Below are 11,282 nucleotides of genomic sequence, written 5' to 3' on the forward strand. Positions count from 1 at the left end.
TGGATACACCTAAATTAAATGGGAATGATTGGTGATATCAACTTCCTGTTTGTGGCACATTAGTATGTGGGAGGGGGAAAACTTTTCCAGATGGGTGGTGACCATGGTGGCCATTTTTAAGTTGGCCATTTTGGATCCAACTTTATTTTTTTCAATGGGAAGAGGGTCATGTGACACATCAAACTTATTGAGAATTTCATAAGAAAAACAATGGTGTGCTTGGTTTTAACGTAACTTTATTCTTTCATGAGTTTTTTACAAGTTTATGACCACTTATAAAATGTGTTCAAAGTGCTGCCCATTGTGTTGGATTGTCAATGCAACCCTCTTCTCCCACTCTTGGCACACTGATAGCAACACTGCAGAAGAAATGCTAGCACAGGCTTCCAGTATCCGTTGTTTCAGATGCTGCACATATATTCCAGGATGGGGGTAATATATGCCAGGAAGGAGCCCTAGATGGGGGACATAACTACATAATGGGGAAGTGGGTGCAGCTCATATGTCTTTATAGGATTTAGAACGCTACAAGGGCCAATATATCTGACCAATATGCGGGGGTGTCCAGGGTTCAAATTTTGCACTCAGGCCCATTGGACTCTAGTTACGCCACTGAATCCCTCCATCCTCACGTAACATGTCACATGGCATAGGTGACTGGGGGGCCCACACCATCTAAACTATCCAGGGCTCTTTCCACTTTATCTGTTTTAGCGACCTCTACTTGATCACCAATTTGGAGGGAAGATGGCTGCAAGTCTTTAAAGCTGCAATAGGGTTATTAAGTATATTCGTCCTATGTTTTATGCCATTCTTCATTACATATGGCCATAATACCATTATTTCTTGCCCAATTAGCCATTTTATATCAAAGAATTTTCAGTTAAGCTTGGGTATTCAGACATTGTAAACATTTTTTTTCTTAATACTTCAGTAGTCAAGATTTCTAGATTTAACTACAGTATATATGCATTTTATCTCTCTTTTTGTAAAAAAAATAAATAAAAAGCAAACGTTTTTTCAAGGGTGCTTGTATAATCATATATTGTGTGTCACAGGATTAGTGAGTGCATTTAATTGTTTGCTTTTAAGGATAGCAGCTTACTATGCTTTAAACTTAAGCAAACAAGCCAGAGCTTTTACTGCATTATTTCAGGGCTTACCCTCTCACAACTTGATCACAATACACAGTGCAGAAATCTCCACTATTTTTTTTTTCTTTCTCTTCGAACAAGTGACATTGTAGACATTCAGATAATATTTGAACCTATTTGCTTTCCAGTCTTTATATGTAAGAAATGAGTTTATGTTTTCCTTTAGATAGGCAAACAGTAACCTGGTTTTATATAAAGATGCTTTCTTATACAGAGTCACAGACATTAGTATTCCTTCTACAATAGGGATTGAAGGAATACAGTTTTTGGATTATTACTGTATTAATGTAGAGCACTTAAAGCGCACCTGTCAGCTGGATTGTGCTTAGTATACACTGTCAGGTGGGTGCCGTTATACTGAGTAAAATGAATCCTTGGTAGATGACATCCGTCCAGTTGTTCTTGTGTAATCTTTATTTTAATTTCTGCTATAATGATATGCATGTGCTCTGGTGCTCTCATTATGTATTCATGTAATCCTATCTGTGCCTTGTGACAGGACACTGTGATTTCAGTGACCTGCCTACTATTTTACATACTGACTTTGTAATTTTTGTGTCACATTGAAATTTACATTCCCCAAGATGGCCGCCACGTCCACTAGCGCATGCGCAGTAGCATCTCTCGTTTGCCGAGAGATACTACTGCGCACGGGCGGGCGTCATTTTGCTTTTGAAAAAAGAATTTGGGTGCAGCAATGTAGCGCTGGGCATGCGCAGTAGCATCTCTCAGCAACCAAGAAATGCTACTGTGCAAGCGCGGGTGACGGAGGCCATATTGCTGCAGGCAAATTTCTTTTTCCTCTAGCAAAATGACGTCCGCGCATGTGCGCAGTAGCTAAGTGCCGCTAGTGGTGCCATGTTGCTGGAGGAAAACGACATTTACCTGCAGCAATATGGCCGCCACCAGCGCTTGCGCAGTAGCATTTCTCGGTGGCCGAGAGATGCTACTGAGCATACGCAGCGCCATATTGCTGCGCCCAAATTCTTTTTCCAAAGGCAAAATGGTGCCCGCACATGTTCAGTAGCATCTCTCTGCAAACGAGAGATGCTACTGCGCATGCGCTAGTGGACGCGGCGGCCATCTTGGGGAATGTAAATTTCAATGTGACACAGAAATTACAAAGTCAGTATGTAAAAAAGTAGGCAGGTCACTGAAAGCACAGTGACCTGTCACAAGGCACAGATAGGAATACATGAATACATAATGATAGCACCAGAGCATGAGCATATCATTATAGCAGAAATGAAAATGAAGATTATAAAAGAACCACTGGACTGATCATCAACAAAGGTATCATTTTACTCAGTGTAACGGCGCCCACCTGACAATGTATGTGATTTACTAAGCACAATCCTGCTGACAGGTGCGCTTTAAGCATTTCTATAATATTTATTCCGCCCATGTGAAGCTTCAAAGTGGTTGTCCCATAAATAACATTTTTCACCTAGCCTCTAATATAAAGGTATAATACTGATGATTGCATTGAACCAGAGAACAAGGGACCTAAAAACTCTTATATAAATGTGCATCAACCACTCCAATAGATAGTGAGCAGTGCAATATACCACTTCCCTACTACTCCATTCACAGAGGAACTTTGGGATTCTTTGGGATCAATCAGACTTCCATGAATCATACTTTTATCACCTATCCTCTCAGTGGTTAGCACTGTAGCTTAAGGCTATGTGCCCACATAGCGTTCTTGTAGCATTTTTGCTGCGTTTTTACGGCTGGGAAAATGCTTGTAAAACTGTCTGCCATGCAAAGCAATGTGAATTCGGATGTGCTGTGCACATGATGCGCTAATTAGCGCGCCGAATTCGCATTGCGTTGCAAAACGCAGCATGACCATTTCTACCGCGATTACGCCGCAAATTCTCGGCCATTGAGGAACATTGAAACGCAGCAAACCCGCAGGTATATGTGGATTTGCTGCGTTTCAATTAAACTCAATGGCCGCGAATTTGCGGCATAATCGCTGTGCGTGTGGTACCCAGGATGAAGAGGAGACTACAACTCCTCTTCATCCCGGCTACCACGCAGTGAAAAAAAAGAAATAAAAAAGTTAAAAATTAAAAAAACCTGTATACTCACCTCTCTGGTCTCCTCCGGCAGCATCCTCTCTCCTCGGCGTCCCGCGGTGTACTTGCAGGACCTGTGGTGACGTCATTTAATCAGCTGATGGTCACACGACCGCTGACGTCAGCGGTCAGGTGATGGTCGCGTGACCATCAGCTGACTAAATGACGTCACCACAGGTCCTGCAAGTACACCGCGGGACGCCGAGGAGAGAGGATGCTGCCGGAGGAGACCAGAGAGGTGAGTATACAGGTTTTTTTTATTTTTAACTTTTAATTCTTTTTTTTACTACAGAGGCAGCATTTAAAGCATCTAAGTTGGTCACACAATATAAATCCATGCCAGTTGCATGGATTTATATTGTGTGACCAACTTGTCAAGCACTTTTCCAAGTGATGCTCAAAATCGCATGGAAAAGTGCTTGAAAAAAAGCATGCAAAAACGCATGTAAAAACGCTGAAAAAACGCTTCTCTCTGGCAGAAAAAACGCATGTAAATCTGCATGAGTTTTTTTCTGCCAGAGAGAGGCAAAAACACTCTGCATCAAATCTGCATCGTGGGCACTAACCCTTACAGTGCTGGGGTCCTAGATTCAAATCCCACCAAGGATATCATCTGCAATCTTCCTCTGGGTTCTCCAGTTTCCTCCCACAAGCCAAAGACGTACTCGAAGATAATTTAGATTGGGAGCCCAATGGGGACTGTGATGATGATGTGTATAAAGTATTGTGGAATTAATGGCGCTATATAAATTAAATGAATCAATAAAAATAAATCCTCAAGATAGGTGATATATGTTGTTTTTGTGACAACTTCTAAAACTCATTGTCCCTCCTAAATCTAATTGGCTACACCAAAATTAATAGATTCATCTCAATGCATTACATGGTATGATATCAGCTTTTAATGTTCTTAATGACCTGTTTGAATGGAAACCAAAAACCTGACCACCACCTCCGAACAGAATAAAGCAATTGTGAACAGGTGCATTCTGCTATGACTGTATGATAGACTAACAAAACTATTCATCAGCACTTTGTAAGGGCTAAGATGTATAGAAGCATTGACTATATGACACAGGGACTGCATTACTGCTATATAAAATATACTTATAAAATTTAGGTACTTAGCGCACAAATTGGCCAATTTATGAGGGGCCACCAGTCGCAACAAAGTGTACCTATCTTTGATAGGACCCTAACCTGATATTTATCAAACATGCCTCTCTAGGAATAAAAACCTACAAAGTTAAAGGGCAGGTAGGATCCAGCACAATTTAAAGACAGCCTTAAGCTGATAGGTACGCCTTGTCACATCTGATGGGCACACATTAATTGGCAAAATTGTGCGTTAAGTACATTCATTTCTATATATTTTATATATTCTTCATAGCAGTAATGCAGTCCAAATTTCATATATTTAACCCCTTCCTGACATGTGCCGTACATGCACTGCTCTTCGGGAGCTGCGTTCCCGCAAAGAGTAGTATATGTATGGCGCAGTGATCGCATGGGCTTACGCTGAGCGCTGCCATGATCACATGCTAGCAGCGATCGTGGGCGTTTAACCCCTCTGATGCCGCTGTCAATAGTGACAGTGACATCGCAGGGCATTGCATAGGGAGTGGGCTCCCTCTGTGATCCTATGAACACACCGCGATGTGATCGCGTTGTGTTAATGGTCTCCATGGTGACCACCAGTCCCAAGATGACCACGGGGTCCTTCAGGAAGGTGGCCACTCAGCGCCTGCTCGGAGACCTGGAGCTGAGACGCCAACTTCCTGCCTGTCAGACGCTGATCTGATGCTCTGCAGTGATATCTGCTATCATGGAAGAGAAAGTTAAGGTCCCACAGTGGGACAATGTGAAAAAGTAAAAAAAAGTTAATAGAAATTGTAAAAATATTAAAAAAAAACTACAAAATAAAGAACAAAAAAAAGGAAAAAACATTAATCCAATAAATGCATTTATCTGTGTAAAAAAAAAAAGTACACATATTTGGCATCGCCGCATCCATAACCCCCAACTTATAAAACTGCCCCACTAGTTAACCCCTTCAGTGAACACCGTAAAAAATAATAAATTAAACACAAGGCAAAAACGATGCTTTATCATGATACCGTCGAACAAAAAGTGGAATAAAACGCAATCAAAAAGATGAATGTAAATAAATATGATACCTCTGAAAACGTCATCTTATCCCGCAAAAAACACGCCACCATATAGCTCCGCCAGCAGAAAAATAAAAAGGTTTCAGCTCTCAGAATAAAGCGATGCCAAAATAATTATTTTTTCTATCAAATAGATTTTATTGTGTAAAAGCGACAAAACATAAAAAAACAATATAAATGTGGTATTGATGTAATCGTACTGACCCAAAGAATAAAGTTGCCTTATAAATTTTACTACACGCGGAATGGCATAAAAAAAAAACAACAATTCCTGATTTGTTGGTTTTTGTTAATTCTATGTCCCAAAAAAAGGAAAAGAAGGAGATCAAAACATGTCATTTGCCCGAAAATGGTACCAATAAAAACTTCAATTCGTCCCGTAAAAAGCAAGCTATCACATGACTCTGTCGGCAGATATATGAAAAAATGATACCTCTCATAATATGGCAATGCAAAAACTTGTTTTTACAATAAAAGCGTCTTTTAGTGTGTGACAGTTGCCAAACATAAAAACCCAATATAAACTGGTATCACTGTAATCGCACCGACCCGAGGAATAAAGTCACCTAATCACTTATACCGCATGAGGAATGGCGTAAAAAAAATAAAACTAATTCTTCCCCTGCTGTTTATTGTCTCTTTCTGCCTCTCAAAGCTCGGCTCACATGTATCCTGTGCTCTGTGCTGAGCGCTTGCAACGGGGTTTCCGTGTAAATCTGTAAAATACGTAATTCAGACAGAACCCCCGGTGGAAGATTCCATATAGTGAGGCAGATGGAGACACTTTTTATTAAGCATGCATAAAAGTGGCGTCGGCCACAGTTTCTGCTCTTCTAGCACATAGGGGCTCTGTAGATGGAGTCTGCAAACTATTCTAGGAAAATCTGTGCTCCAGGAGGCAAAAAGTGCTCCGTCCCTCCCGAGTCTCGCCGTGTGGCTATTCAGTACTGTACAGCCACATATGGGGTATTTCTACATTCAGCAGAAATTGTGGGACAAATTTTGGTGCCATTTTTACCCATTTCTCAGTGTAAGAATGTAAAGCTAAATTATTGGTAACAATGTAATTATTTTTTCTTCACTGCCCTATGGTATAACATTCTGTGACACACCTGTTGTGTCAATATGATCACTATACCCCTAGATTAATTCATTGAGAGTTGTAGTTTGTAAAATGGGGTCACTTATGGGGGGTCTGCTGTTCTGGCTTCTTCCCTTCTGAGCTTTGCACTATGCCTCAAAAGTAGTTTCGACCACATATGGGGTATCTACGTACTCAGGAGAAATTGCAAAACAAATTTTGGGGTCCATTATCTCCTGTTACCCTTGTGAAATTGCTAAATTTTGTGCTAAAAACATTTTTGCGGGAAAAAATTTTTTTTTATTATTTTCACGGCTCAATGTTATAAACTTCTGTGAAGCACCTGGGAGTTCAAAGTGCTCACCATACATCTAGATAAGTTCCCTTAGGGGTCTAGTTTCCAAAAGGGTGACGCTCAGGGGGCTCTCCAAACGCGACATGACGTCTGCTAATTATTTCAGCAAATTTTACAATCAAAAAGTCAAATGGTTCTCCTTTAGTTCCAAACCTTTCTATTCACCCAAACAGTAGTTTTCCTCCACATATTGGGCATCTGCATGCTCAGGAGAAATTGCAAAATAAATTGTATGGTGCAATTTTTCGTGTTACCTTAGTAAAAATGCAAAATTTGGGTCTAAAAAAATTTTTGGGTGGAAAAATTTAATTTCTTTATTTTCACAGCTCAACATTATAAACTTCTGTGAAGCACCTAGGGGTACAAGGTGCTCACCATACATCTAGATAAGCTCCCAGAGGGGTCTATTTTCCAAAATGGTGTCACTTGTGGTGGGTTTCCATTGTTTAGGCACATCAGCGGCCCTCTAAACACGACATTGCCTCAGTTAATTATGCCAGCAAATTTTACATTCAAAAAATCAAATGCCACTCATTTGCCCAAAGAATGGTTTTCCCCAACATATTAGACATCGGTGTGTTCAGGAGAAGTTGCACAACAAATTTTTGGGTCCATTTTCTCCTGTAACCCTTGTGAAAGTAAAAAAAATTGGGTCTAAAGTAAAATTTGTGTGAAAAAATGTTAAATGTTTTATTTTTTCCTTCCACATTCCATTAATTCTTGTGAAGCACCTGAAGGGTTAATAAACTTCTTGCATATGGTTTTAAGCAGGGGTGCAGTTTTTAGAATGGTGTCACTTTTGGGTATTTTCTGTCATATAGACCTCTCAAAGTCACTTCGAATGTGATGTGGTCCCTAAAAAAATTGGTTTTGTACATTTTGTTGGAAAAATGAGAAATCCCTAGTCAACTTTTAACCCTTATAACTTCCTAACAAAAAAATTATGTTTACAAAACTGTGCTGTAAAGTAGACATGTGGGAAATGTTATTTATGAACTATTTTGTGTGGGATGGCCCTCTGATTTAAGGGCATAAAAATGTAATTTTGAAAATTGCTAAATTTTCACAATTTTCGCCAAATTTCCGTTTTTTTTCATAAATAAACGTCATGTCAAATAAATTTTACCACTCTTATGAAGTACAATATATCATGAAAAAACATTCTCAGAATGACCGTGATCCGTTTAAGTATTTCAGAGTTATTATGTCATATAGTGACACTGGTCAGAATTAAAAAAATTGACCTGGTCAGGAAGGTGAAAACAGGCTTCGGGGTGAAGGGCTTAATGTTTACATATATCTTGAATCTAAGGGGTAACGTTCCTCCTTGTGGAGAGTCTCATGCCAGGATAATGAGATGTATAGGCCATGTAATGCTTCTATTGGAAATTAAATATGCAACTTGGCTCTTCAGAGAGGAAAAGGACTTGAACTCTAGTGCCACATTTTGGAATCATCCTATTATATAGCCCTATGCACTTACAATTGTTCATTTTGTCCTTCTACAGAGCGAATTCTTCTCTTTTCTCTGCTTTACGTACTGTAGAAGCAGGAAGTATCTTCTCCCTGCATTTATCATTCCCCTCTTCAACTCCTGATCCAGCTGCTCCCTCTTCCTCCTGCCAGGGACTTTTGCAGTAATCAATGCATTATAAAGGGAAAATGTACATCTTTTTTTTACTTAGAGCTTAGAAAGATTCAGCTAGCTAGTTTTTAATCACGTGATGTTATAGACCTAATGGAAAACAGAAGAATTAACTGGGTAGAAAGGCAAAATGAGCAAGACACAGTAAATATACAGTGCTATATAATATGATGATTGCACTATATTAAGAGAATAAAAATTTTGATGGGAGTGCTTCTTTAATGTAGTAGATTGCATTTTACCACAAACACGATCTTTGTAGTACATAACATACCCTCCAGATTTCCTCTACTTTATCACATTTACAGCGTCTGCATGTAGTAAAAAAACAAACATCTTGTGTGGCAGGCATGCAACCCTCCTTCACTTCCAATCTTCCAATATTCGGTGCAGATGACCTCAGGAAACAAGACTGAATATAGTGCAGCACAGCCATGTAAGAGACTTCCAAGAAAGGACTTCATTATACTCACAGGAACAAGGTGATACAATTGCAATAAAAAGCAATAAGAAGAGAGACATAAGCGGTACGCCAAGCATCACCCAACCTTGGGTTTCGCCTGACGGCTTCTTCTTTGCTTGGTTGGACTGTGTCTTTGAACTTTGTCTGCACTGATCTCAATTTTACATTTGTGAAGTTGATTTGTGCTTAACTATTGTTTAATCAGCTTCATAGGCTCTATATATTGGCACCGGGGGGCCCTGAATGTCCATTAAAGACACCTATTGCGTACCCTATGTGCTGTAGTGATTTCATGACCAATTCTGCTAGATTCTAATTTATGTACCGTTAATTTGGCATGCATTAGAATAAATGCGTGTGGCTTAGTACAAAATTTGTAACAAGCCCCCCACCAATAACTACTAGTGTTTTCTTAATTGACATAGAGGCCTTCGGACCACCTCAGGCACGAGGGCCCATCTGTGGCTACCACAATATAGCACTTGATTATAGCATGATTTTTTTTCTTTAACGTTTTGTAACATTCAGTAAAAAAATATCAAAGATGTATTGCATTACAGTATGAGTTTATAAGAAATCTAATATAAGACCAAGGTGTTGATGCAAAATCTAACTTAATTTGATCCTTATTTCATGTATTGCTTTACACTTCAAAAGTGCATAATGTGTTTGTATATGTACTAAAAAATAATACTTTACACTTCAAAAGCTCATAATGTGTTTATGTATTGTAGGGTTTGGTACGCACTCAGCTGCAGTTGAGGTAGGCACAAAATCGTTTTCAGGGAAATCCAGGCTGGTTTATTAAATAGCATAAACCACTAAGGAAGCAAAGCAAAAACACAGCCTTTCTTGGCACAAAGCGTAAACACAAAGTAAAATGTCCATACAAGGTTGCGGTTTCGTCCGCTCAGGTTAAAGTCCAATCCTTAGGTCCTAACACAGACCCACACTCTGGAGATCCACACATCTCCAGACACAAACCAGAAATGAGACACTGGGTCTCCATTTTGTATACACGCCCTGGGGTGGGGATATGTGAGCAGCCAATCCCTCCCAACTCTTATGACTGCTCATAAAAACCGGCACTGATACGCCCTATTAACCCTCTCAGCATTAAACATGCTGGAGCATGCTTTCCCGGTTTTACATCACCGAAGCTACCAACCTGGGTGATACACATCTCCCCTCAAGGACCTTACCCAAGTAACTGTTCAGAATAAGTTGTCCTACTATTCAGTACCATTTTTTTATCTGGAAGTCCTGAGACTGTGATCTGGTTAATGAACCGCTAGGTCAAGATTATGATGTCTTGGTGGAACCTGTCCAGCTGAATGGTGAAGAGTCCATTCTGGTTGCATGGAGCCTAGCTTCAGTAACCGGAGGGAGAGTCCCTTTGTTTGCTGTGTCTCATTAATCAACAAATGAAGGTGAGAAAGTACTACCCTGTTGCCAAGCTGTCAAGAGTGTCCTTCCAGGATATCCTGAGTCAAGAGGTGCTGAACTGTTAACAAGGTGCCCAGACAGAGGTTAGTCCTGTGAAAACTCCCGAAAACCCATGGTGGAAAGTGGAGTTCTGAAGGTTGTGAACGAACACCATCAGGCCTTCAGTAAGAATTACATGGACTTTGGGAAACTGGAGATCATACAGCACAACATCCCTACTCGTTCATATCCACCTTTCCGCCAAAGACACTATCCCTCCATCGATGTACCAGCCTGTGAGGAAATTAATGCAGGACATGAAGAGCACAAATGTTATCAGAGACAGTCATAGTTCTTGGGTGGCATCACTTGCCTCATGAGGAAGAAATACGGGAACATCTGCTTCTGTGTGGACTATATAGAGTTGAATAGTGTCACCCACAAAGATGCTTACCCCATGCCCTGTATTGAAGAGTCCTGCACAGATTTAAAATCAGCTTCATTTTTCTCAACATTGGACTTGTCCAGTGGGTATTAGCAAGTGCCCATAGCCAAAAAGACAGAAAACAAACAGCTTTCATGAAACCGATGGGATTGTTTGAATTTAACTGTATGCCATTTGGCCTGTGCAATGCCACAGTAACTTTCCAAAGCCTAATGGAATACTGCCTAGGTCACAAGAAATTTGAGACAGTAATGATTTATCTGGATTACATCTTCGTGTTTTCCAGAACCTATGAAGAACATCTCGAGCACCTATTCGATGTCTTCAAGACTTTCATCAACTATGGCCTGAAAGTCAAGCCCTCCAAGTGCCATCTATTGAAACCCAGAGTGCAGTATCTAGGCCACATAGTGAGTGCTAAAGGAGTGGTTCCAGATCCTGACAGCTGTTGTCCAGAAGTGG

The sequence above is a fragment of the Phyllobates terribilis genome, unplaced genomic scaffold (genome assembly GCF_046119375.1).
Source record: "Phyllobates terribilis strain yellow unplaced genomic scaffold, ASM4611937v1 Scaffold_10__3_contigs__length_209671492, whole genome shotgun sequence".
Lineage (NCBI taxonomy): Eukaryota > Metazoa > Chordata > Amphibia > Anura > Dendrobatidae > Phyllobates > Phyllobates terribilis.